We start from the raw sequence: 20,848 nt of genomic DNA on the forward strand, positions 1-20,848 counted from the left end.
ACGCTACTTACACTAACAAACTCAAGCTCACACTGGCGCAAATTGTGGTGTCTCATTTGTAAACTGTGTAAAGAGTGATAGTGGGAACTCTTTGGCCACATGCAGTGCGACAGGGTGTAACAGGAAATAATCTCAACAAATATAAGGCAATCTGGCGCGCGATAAACCCTTCACAACAATCCCACGACACTAGGATACGCACCAATGGGAATGATGTGCACCATTCTAACAGCCAGTAGTTGTCCAATCAGTGGAAAAAACTGGTTTCACATTTGACCCACACCTAGACTCACTGGCTCCAAGGATATGGCGTGGGACTAGACAATCCCACCGCTTCTGGACAAGGCACACAAAGGCTTCGATTGCTCGTAAAAGTAGCGCTTTTCAGGGCAAATGCATGACCGTATAAGGAATTTCCTGTCCTGGCAAGGCAGTAAAAGGCCAAACGACAATATGGCCACAAATACAAGCTAAAATCTCGTGGCACGGCCATTTAGAGCATTAGTCACATATAGTAGCACACTAAAAAGAAAGCAAAAATTGTAAAAATGTATCCGCTGCCACCAGCTTGTCTTTAGGCACATATAAAAGTAACCAAAACTCCTATCTGCAATAAGCTATGGTGATACAAAAGTAACCCCATTGCACTGCAAGGTGCTGTGTGCAATTTAAAAAAATGCAAGAATTAAAAAGGGAAATCGCCATAACAATGAGCAAAAGTCAAGAGAAGTGAAGCTGAAGGCTTTACTTACCTTCAAAAAGTCAGGACAGGGTAAAAACAAAGTAAATAATGGGGTTCCATAGGAAACTATGGAGGGAAAGTTTGCTAAACCTTTCCTAACAGAAACATTAATGTTTTACTGTTTTGAGCCAAACACGCATTTGAAGGCATGGATAGCATTTTTGCTTTACATCTCTCACTTAATTCATCTGTTGTAGGGGCACTCATCAATCCCTATGGCTAGTAGTGCATTAAGAAATACCAGATGTAGTGCCCAGTAGTGATCCATGATTGGACAGGCCCCCAACAGTTTCAATGAGGTAGATACTCAACATTGGTGGGCTCAGGGGCGATTCTATGCTGGGTAAAAGATAGACTACTGAAGCCATTCATCAGATCATCATTGAAGCAAAGAAACCCCTGAAGAGGAGCATCTCGCTGACAACCTGGAAATCATTGTTGCAGCCATCCAGCATTGTCATCTTCAAGCAACCCGGCGAAGCCCTGCTCCTTTTTGGATCTTCAGAAGCATACATCAGTGCTTTGACTCCTGGACCAGTGGCAACAAACAGTCTGTACCTCTGTTGGAGGACCCGGTCGTTAGAAGTCTTTGAATGTGTACTGGAACCATCCTGTGGGAGGACATGCTTCCTTGTGGGGCAACCCTGCTGTATCAGTCGCCTTCCGGAGTTCAAACTTCGGACTCCACAGACCACCGATGTATGAAACAAGAAGCCTCACCATACCGTTGCAGGTCTCCCGCATGAAGATGGGGACTCATAAAATCAGCTTCCTTGTTTCCATCATGAAGGTCAACTTCTGCCATTTCTTTAGCAGTGGCCATTGCTGATCTCAGTCTGCATTGTGTCCCTTGGGTTCCTTAGGGGCAGTCTACAATGTGGCGGGCCTTTCTTCATTGGGCCAGTGTCATCCAGCTGTCAAGTGCCATGAACCTTCTTGCCAGAGCGTGGAACTACTCATTAAACCGACGTAAATCCCAACGCCAAAAGTGAACTCTGCACCAGCAACATATAGACCACCTTCAACAAAACCAAGACACGGAGCACGAGGGACCAGTGGTTTCAGAAGCCTCTGAAGTAGTCCCCGAGATCCTCCTAAGGTGTCTTCTCAGAGGTCCCTGGACCCCAACGTGAACTACTTGTTTGAACAGTCTTCCAGAGGAACACCGATTTTTCCTGCAACTGAACCCTATCTCACCCTGCCTACAGCTGGCACCTAGACCACTAGGGTGTCCCTTCTGACAGAGAAATCATGCAATAGAATAGGGAAAGACTGGATAAGAAAAACATTCTGCCTTGAAAAATATAACAAGTGTTTAAAAAGTGTTAGTTGTTAACTGTAACAGAGTGAACAGTTACAAAAGCTCTTAATTACCTTGAGTGTGTGTTGTGCCATTCTGAAAAGTATATGTAAGGTTATTTTAGTCACCTGTGAACTGGTTGTGCCTCTTCCCAAAAGAAATGCGGTTGGCTTCACTTAACTAGTTCTTCCAGAATATTAGTGTGTAGGTTGACCAACTAGGTCTTGCTTCCCCTGACCTGCTGTGTAGACTGTCTAAAGTAAGTCTGCCTTGGGTTTTACCTACCTGGAATAACATTGAGTCATTCTTCAAGTGAAACGTTGGGTTTTGCTTTCCCTGGTCTGTTTAACACAGATTCTAAAACCGTCATGGGTTTATACCTACCTTTAAATTGCTGGTAGCTCCTTTAAAAAGTATATGGGTTTTACTTACCTAGAATAGCTGTGTGCAACACTTAGTACGTTGACTGTGGGTTTTACTAACCTTGGTGTTGCCATCCTAAAATAATTTAGAGAGTTATTGCCTACATTAGTCTGTGTTCCACTGACCTGAAAAGCAACTGTAATAGTGTATTACAACATTAGATTTTACCTGCCTAAAACAGCTGTGAGCCCTTCTTAAAAAGTGATCTGTAGGTGTAGCTGACCATGGTCTGCTTTTGGCAATCCTAAATTAGTATAAAGAGTTCTTGCTTACCTTAGTCTGAGTGCCAGTGAGCTGAAAAGCAACCTTAACTGTATATTACAACAAAAGATCTTACTCAACTAGTATAACTGTTATCCTGAATAGGGTTATATGTTTCTACTGTCCCATAAATTGGTGTTCCACTAGTCAGAAACATACTTGCAGGTTGGTTTACTATGTAATTTCTTAACGGAGTGTCACTGCACAACTGCTAGGGTCTACTACCCTTGTATTACTGAAAGTAATCAGCAAGTAGCTTATGGTTTTACTAGCCATGAATAGGTGTGTCCTATACTAAATGTGTTTGATAAGGTCTCACTTGCCTATAAATACTGTTCGTTTTCTAAACAAGGTTTATGCTTTGGTCTGTGTACCTTCAAGCATTGTGCTGTGTATGTATAATGTGTTTATGACTATGACAAAGTACTTACCCCAAGACTTAACTTGGCCTAACTGTATTCATAATAAACCTTTATTTTTTATAATACTTCTAGTTGTAAGTGTTTCTGTTGAACTCTTGGTATACTACACGTTTTTTGTACCTTTCTATAGCACTCTCTCCCTCCTCCGCTAAGCCTGGTTGCGCTACCATATACTCAAGTGGTACAGCCTTATACTAAGAGTCTTTCACTGTCTCAGTCTGATGGTTTTACCAAGTGTTAGGTAAAAATTGGTGCAGTCACATGGTGTGAGACTACACAAGACTTATCCGCTTGGTATTAGGTAACCCACCTTTTGGTATAGTCTGTACTACACAAGTTGGTAGTGTGAATGAGCAGGCAGGCCTATTTTAATGAGGGGTAAATGTGAGCTGTACAGATGAAATGTGTCAATACCAGTAACCAAGTAACAATTACACTCAAGGTTTCCGTTATAGTTATTTAACATCCGTTTTAATAAAGCACTCTTTAAAAAGGCAATTAGTTGTTAAAGTAAACTCTGGCATTATTTTTCAGAATCAACAAAGCTGGTGAATACTCTTTGGATATGCTTCATACATTTCTCTTACACCCTGAAGTGACTTCAATTACAAGGATTGTATTAGCATTTATATACAACACCAATATACTTTGTAGACTCAGTTTCAGAAAGCAAGGGTTAAGGAAAGTAAGATTAGAACAGTTACTACAAAAATGTGAGGACAACTGAATCCACCAATGAAGTCTAGGTAAGCCTTTCCCAGCAGCAACAGTATACAACAAGCTACAACCTATGGAGGGACAAGCAATGCCAAAGTCCACGGATTTAGAAGAGTGCCTTTAGGTAGCCAGGACAGCCCAAGTCATTTGGACAAAGTCTAGAATTCTGATGCACTTCTTGGATACAGTTTTTCACAAAGTAATGTTGTTCACAGAAAATCACTGAAGACATACAAGCTGTTAGGCCTGTGCAAAAGGGAGTTGAAATCAACTCAAAGTTAAGCAAGTGCAAATCTCAACTGAGAGAGCACGACTTAAGGGAAGAAGGTAACCACTCCCAAGCCCAAACAGTACCTCTGGTTAGAAGAAAAGTGGTCCAGCTGGATGTAGTCTTCCAAAAGCTATGTAGACCCTAGTTCCTGAGGCTCAGTCGTGGGGACAAGAGGGAGGGGCACCTGCGGCAGTACTCGGGGAAGGACTTCGGCAGGAACAGGATCTCTTCGATACAGCAGCACTTTGCGGTTTCAGCGCCTCGCAAACAGCACTGATGCAGATCTAATATCTACGGTTGGACTTTTCTTGCTCCCTTGGTCTTTTAATCTGGGGAGGGTACTCTGGATCTGGATTTCCTGCTACTGGAGTGTCCCCAGGAGGCTCTGGGCCAGATTCAATCTACGGCAGATGTTGCATGTTATTGACAATCTAGCCCTGGCATTGGGCTTCTGCAGCAACAGAGAGGCACAGTAAGTTGGTGATTGCGCCAACGTGGAGTTCGTCCCAGGGTTAGTTGGTCCCACTAACCCAAGGGGAGAAGTCGTTCCGCCGGAGCTTCTCTGTCGAGGTGAAAAAGCCTAGGAATCCATAACACGGAGCCATTACGCCCAGAGGATTACTTTCAATTCACACTACATTTGACTCGAATCGGGTCGGACCCGTAATAGACAAGACCGTTGATTGAAGATTAACGATAGTCAACGACCTTCAAAATAATTTAGAAAAAGAAAGTCTCCTCGACTGGCCCAATGAGAGCATATGATCCACAGGAGTGAGAGGATTGCTTCCTTCTGACCACAATTACAGAAACAGTGGACTACCATTTAATAGGGTGGCGATTCCCTTCCAGATAGACGGACGGCAAAGGGACTACAAACTCTTAAGGAGAAGAGACCATTAAGATAACAACCTAAAATGTTGACACAAGATTGTTTTTAGTAGCAACTTATTTAGTTGTGGACGATAATGTTGACAGAAATGTTATGCATGTTTAATCCTTCACGAAAGCCCCTGAAGAATTTCCGAAACATTTATAACAGTCACATACTAAACGGGAAGAAACATGTTGGGCATCAGTTGTGTTTGTTGAATGAGATGGTGATAATGATTGAAGATGAGTGAATGAAATGAGTTTTAGTGAGATGTGGTAAGTGAGGTATGTCCGTGTGTGAGAAGCAACACAGCACAGTACACTTTAAAGTTGATGAATTTGAATCTATTAGCTTACCAATAGAAGGTTTGAAGCTTGTGCATAGAATTTTGTGAACTGGTTTTTTAGACTTTCACTGTAGGAGATTTAAGGAGGACAGTGATTCTAAACTGTTGGTGTTCTTAAAATTCTTGTGTAATCTAACAATAAAATATGTATATTTTTCTACAAACTTGTGCTTGAATAGTGCTTGTTCATGTGCCTATAAGTGAATATGGGACAGGAATAGGGTTCACCTAGAGAGAGCAACAACTAATAGCACTAGCTTTATTGTCACAAAGGTTCAAGGGTAAATCCCTTTACGTTGAGGGTATGCTGGTTCTTCATACCCCTTTATCTCTCTTTTATTTTAAGAGGTGAAAAAGGAGGTCAGCACAGCAGCAGGGCTTCACCAGGCAATTCAAAGACCAGGAGGATGCAGCATGATTTGTTCACGATTTCTTAGTCTACTGTTTCTTCCAGTGGTCGACTCTGCCTCGAGTACCAAAGCCCTCGCCTTTTAAGCAAGTTTTCCCATTCATTCACAGCTTAGGCTGTCAATCACACAGCCAGGTGACTGTCCTGAAAGGACAGCCAGCCAATCGGGACTGGTTGCATTCAGGCATTCCTATAGACAGAGGACAGGGGAGTGTCGGGACCCTCCCTCACATCCTGTAATTCCAGACACACTGGAGCCAGGGGCGGGCCTCAGGGTTGAGGCCCGCCAAAGGCAAAACACATAAAGGGCTCAAACCTGTCTCAATGCAAAAGAGTAAAAAGCCAAGGAGGACCTCACAAACAGAAAATGGCGAAAAATGAAGACCGCTGCCATTTTGACAAAATGGACACCCATGGGTGCTGTACTGCAGCTGAGGGTTCAGCCTGCGGTAAAAAAAAGCATACTGGTAGTAAAATTTAAACCACTGCCACCAGCCATTTAAAGTAGTGAGTAACAAAAAAGGTTACATGAGAAAGTAGGATAAGGGACAAGTTACTTACCTGTAACTGTTGTTCTCCAGCATAGGTCTGGCATGGATTCACATGCTCATAAATATTCCCCGTCAGGCCAGGAATCCTTGGTAAAAGAAAAAAACACTGTCTTTCTCCTATAAACCAATCACTGAGCTCTGGGTCATACGGACCCCAGCCAATGACTGCCCTCTCCCTAAGCCCCACCTCTGGCAGCCATCTTCAGATTTGGTAGCACGTAAAGTGGCAGTATGACCAAGAAGATCCACAGAGGGGCAGGAAGGAGGGTTCGCATGTGAATCCATGCCAGATCCATGATGGAGAAAAGTTACAGGTAAGTAACTTGTTCCTTCTCCAGCATGGGGTCTGGCATGTATTCACATGCTCATGAATAAAGAATACATAGCAGTACATACATACACAACAACGGGAGGTGGCAAGGCTCAACATTAAGCATTACATCCAAAACTCAACATTAAGCAATTCTTACCTCCTCACCAGGCTCACCTTAGGCGAACAGGTTGACCAGCACTGCTTGGCCGACCCAGGACTCCTCCGTGGAATCCCGATCGACGCAGTAGAATTTAGTGAAGGTGTGCGTCGACCTCCACATAGCAGCCCTGCAGATGTCCAGCAAGGGCACACCAGATAGGAACGCCGTGGTAGCTGCGATCGCTCTGGTGGAATGGGCTCTCGGACGCCAGGCAGCGGTCGGTTTGCCAACCGATGACAGTACATGATACAGCCGGAGAGCCATCTGGAAATGGAAGCCTTCGAGAGAGCCTTCCCCTGATTGACAGGTCCAAAGTTCACAAAAAGTTGTGATGTCTTCCGAAAACTCTTTGTGCGGTCCACGTAGAACTTCAGCGCTCTAGCCACATCCAGCGAGTGCAAAGTCCTTTCAGCCGGCGACAAAGGCGACGGGAAGAAAACAGGCAACACCAAGGGTTCGTTGTGGTGGAAGTCTGACGGTACCTTGGGCATGAAGGAGGGGTGCGTCCTGAGCACTACCCTCATGTCGTGAAAAGTCAAGTACGGGGGCTTGCAGGAAAGGGCCTGGATCTCTCCCACCCGTCGTGCGGAGGTGATGGCCACAAGAAACACTGTTTTCCATGACAAGAACTTCAACGGAGCTGAGTGCAGAGGCTCGAACGGAGGTCCCATGAGCTTGGTCAACACCACGTTGAGCTCCCACACCGGGGCCGGTGCCTTCACCGGCGGGAACGATCTGAACAGTCCCTTCATGAATTCTTTCACCAGACGATGAGACCACAAAGACGTCTGTCCCGTGGTTTTGGTGTATCGGGAGATCGCAGCAAGATGAATCTTGATGGAAGCGTGCGCCAGTCCAGCCTTGGCCAGCGTCAGCAGGTACGGCAGTACCTGAGGAGCCGTAATCCGTAGAGGGTTAATCTTCTGTGCGTGGCACCAGACAGAGAACCTCTTCCATTTGTGTCCGTAGCATTTAAGAGTTGAGGACGCCCTGGCCTTTGCAAGAACCTCTGCAGTCGGCCGGTATGTCGTATCCTCCAAACTCTAACGCTGCAGGAGCCAGGCCTGCAAGTTCAGCGACTTCGGGTCGTGATGGAGGATGGCGCCTCCTTCCCTGGAGAGAAGATCCGCGTCCACTGGCAGCTTGATTGACGGGGACAAGTCCAGAAGGTCCGGGAACCATATCTGCCTCGGCCACGCAGGTGCGACGAGGATCATCCTGCACCGTGACCTCTTGAGCTGGTTGATGAGCCGGATCAACAGCGGCAATGGAGGGAACGCATATAGGAACAGGCCCTCCCAGGGGAACGAAAAAGCATCGCCCATGATCCTCGGCTGAGGAAACCTGCTGGCGAACCTCCGGCACTTGGAGTTCGTCGCCGTCGTGAACAGATCGATCTGGGGTGTGCCCCACCGTCGGAAGAGGCGGTCCACTAGATCCTGTCGTAGTTCCCACTCGTGGCACGAGCGCAGCTCTCTGCTGAGCGAGTCGGCGAGGGTGTTTTTTATCCCTGCCAGATGAAACGGCACTAGAAACATCCCTTGGGCGACGGCCCAATGCCACAGATCCTGAGCCTCCTTGGACAGGGCTGGGGATCTGGTACCGCCCTGCTTCCTGATGTAGAACATGGTGGTGGTGTTGTCGGTGAAGGTCCTCACCACCTTGCCCTTGAGGGACGGAAGAAAGGACCTGAGGGCCCAAAACACTGCACGGAGTTCCAGGACGTTGATATGGAGGGACTTCTCTGTCGGCAGCCAAAGGCCCCTCGCGTGCAGATTTTCAGTGTGCGCTCCCCACCCATCCAGGGAGGCATCTGTGGTCACTGTCTTCTGGTGGCCTGGGGTCTGGAAGTCCATGCCCGCCGTCAGAGGCGCGCGGGTGCCCCACCACCGGATCGCTCGTCGGAAGCTCTCGTCGAGTGTGATCCTGTCCTCGAAGCTGCCTGTCGTCTGGATCCAGCGAGCATCCAGGAACTCCTGCAACGGGCGCATCCGAAGCCTGCACAGGCGGATGAGATAAATGCAAGAAGACATCATTCCGAGGAGGGATTTGATGGACCTCACCCTGGCCGCGTCCGCAACCAGCATCCGCTGCACCTTGCCCAAGATGGCCCTCATCCTTTCCTCTGACGGAGAGGCCAGAAGCGCCACTGTGTCGAGTTTCGCTCCCAGAAACAGCGCGTCTTGCGCGGGCACCAGGTGGGACTTGGCGTAGTTTATGGAGAATCCCAGGTCCATGAGTAGTTGGACGGTCCTCGCCGTGTGCTCCGCGGCGAGCTCCTTTGTCTTTGCTCGGATGAGCCAGTCGTCCAGGTAGGGGTAGACGTGGATCCCCTCCAGGCCCAGCCGCGCCGCCACCGGTGCGAGGCACTTGGTGAACACCCTGGGTGCCGACCTCAATCCGAAGGGAAGGGCTCTGAACTGGTAGTGACGCCCTTGGACCACGAATCTAAGAAACTTTTGGTGTCCCTTTAGGATGGGGATATGGAAGTAGGCATCCTCCAAATCCAACGACGACAGGAAATCGCCCTCCTCCAGTTGACCCAGGACATGCTGGAGGGTGACCATCTGGAACTTCTGTGCCTTGATGAATTTGTTCAGTCGTCGTAGGTCCAGGATGGGACGGCATCCTCTCGTCGTCTTCTTAATGAGGAAGTATCTTGAGTAAACTCCGGAGCCCCGAAGCCTCTTTGGGACGAGCTCGATGGCGCCTTTCTTGAGCATCGCCTTTACCTCCAAGAGAAGTTGAGGGACGTGATGTTCCTTCCTTGCCACGGGGGGGACGCGCGGGCACTTCTTTAGAAACTCGAGCGTGTGACCCTGGGACAGGCCTTCCAGCACCCAACGGTCGGTGGAGATGGACTCCCACACGCTGACGAAGTTCGCCAGCCGGCCTCCTACCGGGATGCTTCGGTGGGGGCCCGACCACACGGCCGGTTCAGTCCTGCTTCGACGAGGCTTTGCCGCCTTGTCCTCCTTAGCGACGACGGCGGGGTCCGCTCGACTTGCCTCGTCCCCTGTAGGCTTCCCGTGACGATGAACGGGCCGCTTGACGATAAGTGGAAAATCCGCCGCCGGAACCTTTGGAGGCACCCTGCTTGCCTCCGCCGTTCCGAAAGGGCGGCCGTCGTTGCTGGAGAACACCAAGAGCCCGGCCCGTCTCCGTCTTGATGGCTTGTAGGGAATCGTCCACTGTTTTCCCAAACAGGTTGCTCCCGTCGAACGGCATGTCCAAGACTCTGGTCTGCACGTCCTGACGGAAGTCAGTTGCCTTGAGCCATCCACGCCATTTAAAGGCACACGCCGTTGACCAACTGGCGAAATCCAGTGTCAGCGATGTCCGTCGCTATCGTAAAGGCGTGGTCCGACGCCACTTCTCCTTCCTACAAGATCTCTAGGGCCTCTGCCCTCTTGTCTGGTAGGAAATCCAGCAGGGGGGCGATTTTGTACCACAACTCCCTGTCGTAGCGGGCTACGATAGCCAAGGCGTTAGCAGCCTTAATCGTTGTCGCTGCCGATGAGATGACTCTGCGTCCCATCGTGTCCAACTTATTTCCCTCGCCGTCCGGCGGGGATGTTGACGTAGAGGCCGAGGAACCCCCCTGCTTTCTTCCTGGCCGCCGCGGAGACTACAGAGTCCGGGGTCGCTGTGCCCGAAGGCACAAGGGGGCCGCGTCCGGAACCCGGTACTTCTTCTCGTACCGATCCCTTCTCGCAGGCGTTGTGGATGGGTTCTTGAGGAGGGCGAGACCCTCATCCCAGATATCGTCCAGTAGAGGTATAGCAAGGACCGTCTTCCTCTTGGTCTCGCGCCGTTGATAAAGGAAACCTTCCTTCTTCTCTTCCGGGCAGAGCTGGAAAAGCTCGGATGCCCTGGCGATCATGGCATTAAACGATCCAATCTCGTCGGGCGGGGAAGCCCGGGGAGGAGGTGACGACGGGAGATCCTTGTCGTAAACCTCATCGTCTGTGCCCGTCGCGGCTGTGTCATTCCCTGTATCATCCCCACGGGTCGTGGACGGGGAGGAGGGCTGAGCAGGGCGCGATGGTTGAAAAGGAGGTGGAGGATGAATCCTTCTCTTAGGAGGAGGGCTCCCAGAAGGGCCTGGCTCCGGGTCCCCCGTCGGGAGAGGTTCCTCCACTGGTGGTAACGGCAGTCTCGTCCTTATCTCCGAGCATAAGGACTGTATAGCCAACAAAATGGCCGCCGAGTTGTCTTGCAGCACTGGTTGAGGGGAGTCCGACGGGCGGTCAGGAGCCCCGTCGGCACCCTCGACGTTCTCGTCGTCTCCTACGTCGGGGTCCCTCCCGACGGGCTGGTCTTCTTCCACGCCAACGCCGTGGCTTAAGACTTCGATCAGCTCCTCCTCAGAGGTTGAGGCCGAATCCACGACGACCTCCTGCCCCCCCCTTTTTCTTCTCTGTCGGGGGTTTCACGGGGGTCCTGTCGATGGGCATGAAAGAGGACTCCCTCCGCGGTGGCAGGGAGACCCTGGGCCCCAAGGTCGCCACCACTGGTGTAGCCTCCACAGGCTGAGCCAGGGCCGCCGCGACTGTCTCGATAGAGGCCTTGACCGGATGGATTAAGGCTTTCACCACCTTACGTGCGCTCACCGCCTTCTCCTTGGGGGGAGGGTCACCGCCTCGCTCCCCCTCCGATGGGGCCTTAGAGCTTGACCGGGGTCTCTCCAGGAGCTTCGCCGGGTGCTCGGCCTTCCTTTTACCCGAGCCAGAGCGTTGGCTCGTGGTTGATGGCGCCGGGGAGGATGCGCCCTGCCTGGCGCCCGTAGAGCCCGACCGTTCGGCGCTTCCGGTGCCAGCGGACTCGCGGTGCTTGGCCTTCTGTTGGACCCCCGTCGCCGGGGCGCCCTCAAAGGTCTTAGAAGACCGCTCAGACTTCTTCTTCTTCTCGCCTGACGGGCTCTTCCCTTCCAGCCAGTTGGCGAGACGCAGATGGCGGTCCTTCATGGTCCGCTCCGACATATTACCGCAAAACGCACAGTCCTTCTCCACGTGCGTCTTGTCCTCATGCAGGCAGTAGAGGCAAAGGGAGTGTTCGTCCTCCTTAAAGACATTCTGAAGCTGGCATCCAGGGCAGACCCTGAACAGCTTTCCGGGCGTCTAGCTTCCCTTCTCCTGGGCCATGATCGAGATGGGCCTGAGAAACTTCTGGAGTCCTCCAAAAGCGTGGCTCGACGAAATCTACACCCTTGAGGGGCGTAGAAGAATCCGACGTGGGTCCCTGTTGATCGGATAAAGAAACGGTGGAGTTTGAGGCTCTTTTGACTGAAAAAGAGAAAACTTTCTTAAGAAAAAGCGCGAAAAAAGCACTAAAGCTCGAGAGCAATAGCACAAGGATCCCAACACTTGAACGTGCGGTAAAAATCTGAAGATGGCTGCCAGAGGCGGGGCTTAGGGAGATGGCAGTCATTGGCTGTGGTCAGTATGACGTAGAGATCAGTGATTGGTTACTACTACGAAAGTCAGATCAGAAACGAAACTGATACTGATTTTTCTTTACCGAGGATTCCCAGCCTGACGACGGGGAATATTCATGAGCATGTGAATCCATGCCAGACCCCAAGCTGGAGAAATTGACTTTACTTACATTTGTAACTTTCCAGACCCAGCACACACTATCTCACAATAGGGTGCTGGAAGGGTTACTTAGTATCCCCTTTGACTAGCTTCTCATGTAACAATTTCATTTGACCTTTTCTACAATTAAAGGCTGGTGGCAGTGACAATTAAAGTGGTTTACTTTTTCCTACTATTGTGTGTTTTACTGCGGCCTGCAATTGCAGCCACAGTAAAGCACTCACGGTTGCCCATTTTGTCAAAATGGCCCCAGTCTTTTTTCGCCATTTCTTGTTCGAAAGGTCCTTCCAGGGATTTACTCTGCGGGCCAAACCAGGTTTGGTCCCTTTGTTCGTTTGGTCTTTGGGAGGGTTCACTGCAGAAGCCCGCCTCTGCCTCCAGCTTGTCTGACAGGGCAGAAAGTGAAGGAGGTGCCGGATTCGCTCTGTGCCTAATCCCCATGATTACAGAAATGCACCCAAAAGGTGATTGGATGTGTGAGTGACAGCGAGGCTGCGAATGAATGGGAGAAACCTGCATAAAAGGCAAGGTCTTTTGCTTGGAAGGCAGTCTCAACCACTCGGCAAAGGAATCCAAAGAGATTGGAAGAGAAGCCTGCTGCAACTCCTGGAGCGTTGGTTTGCCCTATGAAGCCCTGGTGCAGTGCTGAAGCTCCGAATTCACCTCGACTAGGGACGCCCTGCTAGGACAACTTCTCCCCTTGGGTTGGTGGGACCAATCAACCCCAAAGAGAACTCGTCTGGACATCCTGTCGGAGCTGGCTGTACTTCCATTGCTGCTGCAGCAAAAGTTTACCAGGGAGAGGAACACAGGAATAGAGTGTCTCATTTTTAAGTCGGACCTCCACTCCAGGAAGATCCTCCGGATTCCCATGAAGCAGGACTGACCGAGCCTGAGCCACCTCAGAGTGCTAGACCCCAGATGCAAGGAAAGCCCTTAACGTATCCGAGAACCGCAGTGGTTATATTTCCGAGAAGCTGAAAATGCGAAGTGCTGCTGATCTGAAGTTTGCCTATTGCTGCCGCCGACCTTCAAACCGTCGTGCAGGAGTCCCCAGACATCCTCCCTCTTGTCCCCACAACTGAGGCCCAAGAACAATAGGATCTGCCATACTACAGCTGGAACAGAAGCTGCTGGAACCAATTTCTTCAGACCTAAAGTACTGTGAACTAAGGGGTACTTACCTCTTGTTGTGTAGTCTTGCTAGCTCTCAGTTGAGACTTATCTTGGTTGCCTTTTGCCAAGTTGCTTGCAGCTGTGCCCCTCGGAAGACTTCCAGCTTGTGGCCCAACAGTGATTTCATTTTCTACAAAGATTTGTGCAAGACTTTTTACTTACCTTCAAGAAGAACTTTAGCTCCCCTAGACTTTGCTCAAGTGACAGTGGCTGTCCTAGCTCTCTGATCGACTCTTCTCACCTCTGACTTTGCGCTTTAACTATCCCTCAACAAAGGTCACACATTCTATAACTTGTGTAGCTGGGAAAGGGTTAATTTACTTTGCATGGGGGGTTCAAAAGTACTTACCTGCTTAAGAATATTTGTTAACCATTGTTTTATTCCCTAAACCTTTACATTTTGACACCAAACTCAGTATTGCTCTAAATGTGCCAGTGATATATTAATGTCCACAGTGACCTAAGTAACCTCAGGGTGTAGGAAGTGTGTACGCCATCCCAAATGGATATCTACCGATTTAGTGAAACAGTGTGTTTATTGAAGTATATTTTTGTGTTACATATTTGCTACCTTACAAAGAATGATTATTCAACAGACTGTGAAATAAATTAATTGTTTTATTACGAAATCTTGAGTGCAAGTGTTTAGTTGAATGCTTGTCACTGTGAATCTGTGTGATAACCCTACAGCTCACATTGACCCCTCTTGAGATGAGCCTGGCTGCTCAGTCACTCTACCAATGTGTGTAGTACATGCTTATACCAAAGGTTGGGTTAACTATTGCCAAGAGGACAAGGCTGGTGTAGTCTCCCACAGGGTACAGCATACAATCTTGCCCAACAGCATTTAATGTTTTTCTTCCCACGCTTAAACTATATAAAAGTTGGCCAAAACCGAAAAAGCCAGATTTGGGCTCAAAGAAAGTACATTTTCCATTTCTATGGCGGCCAAATGCAGAGAAAAGGAGGGAAGGCGATGGGGGTGGTGTTGCTTTTACTTGATATATGAAAGACGGGTGTTTGGGGAGATCCACAGCAGAGGTTCTCCACTTGGAACGCAGGATTGCACCATTAGATAAAAACAATGTACAAAGCAACTGGCCACAGCCTTTATTGCTAATGTGGGACATTTTCCACTTCAAAGTAAGAAGACATTTGTGGGTAAGGAACAAGTTACTTACCTGTAACTGTTGTTCTCCAGCATGGGTCTGGCATGGATTCACATGCTCATGAATATTCCCCGTCGTCAGGCTGGGAATCCTCGGTAAAGAAAAAACCAGTATCAGTTTCGTTTCTGATCTGTCTTTCGTAGTAATAACCAATCACTGGTCTCTGCGTCATACTGACCACAGCCAATGACTGCCCTCTACCTAAGCACCGCCTCTGGCAGCCATCTTCAGATTTGGAAGCACGTGAAGTGGCAGTATGACCAAGTGAAGAGCCGCAGAGGGGTAGGCGGGAGGGTTCGCATGTGAATCCATGCCAGACCCATGCTGGAGAACAACAGTTACAGGTAAGTAACTTGTTCCTTCTCCAGCATGGGGTCTGGCATGGATTCACATGCTCATGAATAAAGAATACATAGCAGTACACACATGCACAACCACGGGAGGTGGCAAAGGCTCAACATTAAGCATCACATCAACTCAACATTAAGCATCTTACCTCCTCACCAGGCTCACCTCAGGCGAACAGGTTGCGCAGCACTGCTTGGCCGACCCTGGACTCCTCCCTGGAATCCCGGTCGACGCAGTAGAATTTCGTGAAGGTGTGCGTCGACCTCCACGTAGCAGCCCTGCATATGTCCAGCAGGGGCACACCAGATAGGAACGCCGTGGTAGCTGCGATCGCTCTGGTGGAATGGGCTCTCGGACGGCCAGGCAGCGGTCGGTTTGCCAACCGGTGACAGTACATGATACAGCCGGAGAGCCATCTGGAGATGGAAGCCTTCGAGAGAGCCTTCCCCTGATTGACAGGTCCAAAGTTCACAAAGAGTTGTGACGTCTTCCGAAACCCCTTCGTGCGGTCCACGTAGAACTTCAGCGCTCTAGCTACATCCAGCGAGTGCAAAGTCCTCTCAGCCGGCGACGAAGGCGACGGGAAGAACACAGGTAACACCAAGGGTTCGTTGAGATGGAAGTCCGACGGTACCTTGGGCATGAAGGAGGGGTGCGTCCTGAGCACTACCCTCGTGTCGTGGAAAGTCAAGTACGGGGCCTTGCAGGAAAGGGCCTGGATCTCTCCCACTCGTCGTGCGGAGGTAATGGCCACAAGAAAAGCTGTTTTCCACGATAGAAACTTCAACGGGGCCGAGTGCAGAGGCTCGAACGGAGGTCCCATGAGCTTGGTCAGCACCACGTTGAGCTCCCACGCCGGGGCCGGAGCCTTCACCGGCGGGAACGATCTGAACAGTCCCTTCATGAACTCTTTCACCAGACGATGAGACCACAAGGACGTCCGCCCCGTGGTTCTGGTGTATCGGGAGATCGCAGCAAGATGAATCTTGATGGACGCGTGTGCCAAACCAGCTTTGGCCAGCGTCAGCAGGTACGGCAGTACTTGGGGAGCCGTAATCCGTAGAGGGTTAATCTTCTGTGCGTGGCACCAGACAGAGAACCTCTTCCATTTGTGTCCGTAGCATTTAAGAGTCGAGGACGCCCTGGCCTTTGCAAGAACCTCTCTGCAATCGGCCGGTATGTCGTATCCTCCAAACTCTAGCGCTGCAGGAGCCAGGCCTGCAAGTTCAGCGACTTCGGGTCGTGGTGGAGGATGGCGCCTCCTTCCCTGGAGAGTAGATCCGCGTCCGCCGGCAGCTTGATCGGCGGGGACGCTGACAAGTCCAGAAGGTCCGGGAACCATATCTGCCTCGGCCACGCAGGTGCGACGAGGATCATCCTGCACCGTGACCTCTTGAGCTGGTTGACGAGCCGGATTAGCAGAGGCAAGGGAGGGAACGCGTAGAGGAACAGGCCCTCCCAGGGGAACGAGAAAGCATCGCCCATGCTCCTCGTCTGGGGAAACCTGCTGGCGAACCTCCGGCACTTGGTGTTCGTCGCCGTCGCGAACAGGTCGATCTGGGGTGTGCCCCACCGTCGGAAGAGGCGATCCACCAGATCCTGCCGTAGTTCCCACTCGTGGCACGAGCGCAGCTCCCTGCTGAGTGAGTCGGCGATGGTGTTTTTTATCCCTGCCAGATGAAACGGCACCAGAAAAATCCCTTGGGCGACGGCCCAATGCCACAGGTCCTGCGCCTCCTTGGACAGCGCTGGGGACCTGGTTCCGCCCTGTTTCCTGATGTAAAACATGGTGGTGGTGTTGTCGGTGAAGATCCTCACCACCTTGCCCTTGAGGGACGGAAGGAAGGACCCGAGGGCCCAAAACACTGCACGGAGCTCCAGGACGTTGATATGCAGGTTTTCGGTGTGCGCTCCCCACCCTTCCAGGGAGGCATCCGTGGTCACAGTCTCCTGGTGGGCTGGGGTCTGGAAGTCCATGCCCGCCGTCAGATGCGCGCGGGTGCCCCACCACCGTATCGCTCGTCGGAAACTCTCGTCGAGCTTGATCCTTTCCCCGAAGCTGCCCGTCGTCTGGATCCAGCGCGCATCCAGGAATTCTTGCAACGGGCGCATCCGGAGCCTGCACATGGGAATGAGGTAGATGCAGGAAGACATCATCCCGAGGAGGGACTTGATGGATCTCACTTTGGCCGCGTCGGCCACCAACATCCGTTGCACCTTGCCCAAGATGGTCCTGGTCCTCTCCTCCGATGGGGAGGCCAGAAGGGACACTGTGTCGAGCCTCGCTCCCAGAAACAGTGCGACTTGCGCGGGCACCAGGTGGGATTTGGCGTAGTTCACGGAGAATCCCAGGTCCGTGAGGAGTTGGACGGTCCTTGCCGTGTGGACCACGGCGAGCTCCTTCGTCTTGGCGCGGATGAGCCAGTCGTCCAGGTAGGGGTAGACATGAATCCCCTCGCGGCGCAGCTGCGCCGCCACCGGTGCGAGGCACTTGGTGAATACCCTGGGTGCCGACCGTAGTCCGAAGGGAAGGGCTTTGAACTGGTAATGACGCCCTTGGACCACGAACCTGAGGAATTTTCGGTGCCCCTTTAGGATGGGAATGTGGAAGTAGGCATCCTCCAAATCCAACGACGATAGGAAGTCTCCTTCCTCCAGTTGACCCAGGACGTGCTGGAGGGTGACCATCCGGAACTTCTGCGCCTTGATGAACCTGTTCAGCCGTCGCAGGTCCAGGATGGGGCGCCATCCTCCCGTCTTCTTCTTCACGAGGAAGTATCGCGAGTAGACTCCGGAGCCCCGAAGCCTCTTTGGGACGAGTTCGATGGCGCCCTTTCTGAGCATCGCCTTTACCTCCAGGAGAAGTTGAGGGACGTGAAGTTCTTTCCTGGCCACGGGGGGGACGCGCGGGCACCTTCTTAGAAACTCGAGCGCGTGGCCCCGGGCCAGGGCGTCCAGCACCCAACGGTCGGTGGAGATGGACTCCCACACGCTGACGAAGCCCGCCAGCCGGCCCTCCCACCGGGGTGCTTCGGTGGGGGCCCGACCCCACGGCCGGTTCAATCCTGCTTGGACGCGGCCTTGCCGCCTTGACCTCCTTGGCGACGACGGCGGGGTCCGCTAGACTTGCCTCGTCCTCTGTAGGCCTCTTGCGACGACGAGCGGGCCGCTTGACGGTAGGAAGCGAAACCGCCGCCGGAACCTTTGGAGGCGTCCTTGCCTCCGCCGCTCCGAAAGGGCGTCCGCCGTTGCTGCAGGACTCCAAGGGCCCGGGCCGTCTCAGTATCCGCCTTGATGGCCTGAAGGGAATCGTCCACTGTCTTCCCAAACAGGTTGTTCCCGTCGAAGGGCATGTCCAGGACTCTGGTCTGGACGTCCTGCCGAAAGTCCGTAGCTTTGAGCCATCCACGACGTCGAAGGCAAACGCCGTTGCCCAGCTGGCGGAACCCAGTGTCGGCGATGTCCGTCGCCACGGTGATGGCGTGGTCCGAAGCCACTTCACCTTCCTGGAGGATCTCAAGGGCCTCCGCCCTCTTGTCGTCCGGCAGAAATTCCAGCAGGGGAGCTATCTTGTACCAGAGCTCCCTGTCGTAGCGGGCCACGATAGCCAAGGCGTTGGCCGCTTTAATCGTCGTCGCTGCCGACGAGATGACTCTACGTCCCATAGCATCCAATTTCTTTCCCTCGCCGTCCGGCGGGGAAGTCGATGTGGAGGCCGCACCCCCCCCCGCTTTCTTCCTGGCTGCCGCGGAGACGACGGAGTCCGGGGTAGGCTGCGCCCGGAGGCATAGGGGGGCCGTGTCCGGGACCCGGTACTTTTTCTCGTACCGGTCTCTTCTAGCTGGCGTAGTGGAAGGGTTCTTGAGGAGGGAAAGGCCCTCATCCCAAATGTCGTCCAACAGAGGCACTGCGAGGACCGTCTTCCTCTTGGCCTCGCGCCGCTGATAAAGGAAGCCTTCCTTTTTCTTCTCCTCAGGGCAGAGTTGGAAAAGCTCGGAAGCCCTGGAGATCATGGAGTGGAAAGATCCGATCTCGTCGGGCGGAGAAGCCCTGGTGGGGGGCGACGACGGAAAATCCTCGTCGTATGCCTCGTCGTCCGTACCCGTCGCTGCCGTGTCAGTCCCTGTATCATCCCCTCGGGTGGACGGGGAGGAGGGCTGGACGGGGCGCGACGGTTGAAAAGGAGGTGGAGGATGGATCCTTCTTTTCTTGGTAGGGGGAACACCAGAAGGTCCCGGTTCTGGATCCCCCGACGGGAGAGGTTCCTCCGTCGGTAACGGTAGCCTCGTCCTTATCTCGGTGCATAAGGACTGTATGGCCAACAAAATGGCCGCCGAGTTGTCTCGCGGCGCTGGCAGAGGGGAATCCGACGGGCGAGCAGGGGCCCCGTCGGTATCCTCGACGATGTCGTCGTCACCCGCGTCGGGGTCCATTCCGACGGGCTGGCCTTGTTCCACGCCTAGGCCGTGGCTTAAGACCTCGATCAGCTCCTCTTCTGAGGTTGAGGCCGAATCTACGACGACGCCCTGCCCCCCCTTCTTCTTCCCCACGGAGGGTTTCACGGGGGTCCTATCGATGGGCACAAAAGAAGACTCCCTCCGAGGAGGCAGGGAGATTCTGGGCCCTGAGGTCGCCACCACTGGCGCAGCCTCCACAGGCTGAGCCAGGGCCGCCGCGACCGTTTCGATAGAGGGCTTGGTCGGATGGATCAAGGCCTTCACCACCTTAGGTGCGCTCACCGCCTTATCCTTGAGGGAGGGGGCACTGCCACGCTCCTCCTCTGCCTTAGAGCTCGACCGGGGCCTCTCCAGGAGCTTCGCCGGGTGCTCGGCCTTCCTCTTACCCGACCCAGAGCGTTGGCTCGTGGTTGATGGTGCCGGGGAGGGTGCCCCCTGCCTGGCGCCCGTAGAGCCCGACCGTTCGGCGCTCCCGGTGCCAGCGGACTCGCGGTGCTTGGCCTTATGTTGGGCCCCCGTCGCCGGGGCGCCCTCAAAGGTCTTAGAAGACCGCTCGGATTTCTTCTTCTTCTCGCCAGACGGGCTCTTACCCTCCAGCCAGTTGGCGAGACGTTGATGACGGTCCTTCATGGTCCGTTCCGACATGTTGCCGCAAAACGCACAGTCCTTCTCCACGTGCGTTTTGTCCTCATGAAGGCATTAAAGGCAGAAAGAGTGTTCGTCTTCCTTAAAGACGTTCTGCAGCTGGCATCCAGGGCAGACCCTGAACAGCTTTCCGGGCGTCGAGCTTCCCTTCTCCTGGGCCATCTCCGAGACCGGGCCAGAGAAGCTTCTGGAGTCCTCCGAAGTGTAGCTCGACGAAATCTTCACCCTTGAGGGGCACAGACGAATCCGACACGGGTCCCCGTTGATCGGATGTAGGATCGGTGGAGCTTGAGGCTCTTTTGACCGAAAGAATTGAAGTTTTTTGTGAAAAAGCGTGAAAAATAGTACTAACGCTCGAGAGCAATAGCACGAGGATCCCAACACATGAACGTGCGGTAAAAATCTGAAGATGGCTGCCAGAGGCGGTGCTTAGGTAGAGGGCAGTCATTGGCTGTGGTCAGTATGACGCAGAGACCAGTGATTGGTTATTACTACGAAAGACAGATCAGAAACGAAACTGATACTGGTTTTTTCTTTACCGAGGATTCCCAGCCTGACGACGGGGAATATTCATGAGCATGTGAATCCATGCCAGACCCCATGCTGGAGAAATGTGCTGGTCATGGAAGAGTACAATGTGGAACACTGTGGTAGGGTCAGTGATCCA

General features: G+C 52.2%; 1 protein-coding gene across 27 annotated transcripts in view; it reads right to left on the bottom strand.

Annotated features, from left to right (window-relative positions):
* Positions 1–20,848, bottom strand: part of SCRIB (scribble planar cell polarity protein) — a 1,329,907-nt gene that overhangs the window by 642,091 nt on the left and 666,968 nt on the right. The gene's annotated exons all lie outside the window — the stretch shown is intronic.

This window comes from Ambystoma mexicanum, chromosome 5q (genome assembly GCF_040938575.1).
Source record: "Ambystoma mexicanum isolate Mex_15411 chromosome 5q, UKY_AmexF1_1, whole genome shotgun sequence".
Lineage (NCBI taxonomy): Eukaryota > Metazoa > Chordata > Amphibia > Caudata > Ambystomatidae > Ambystoma > Ambystoma mexicanum.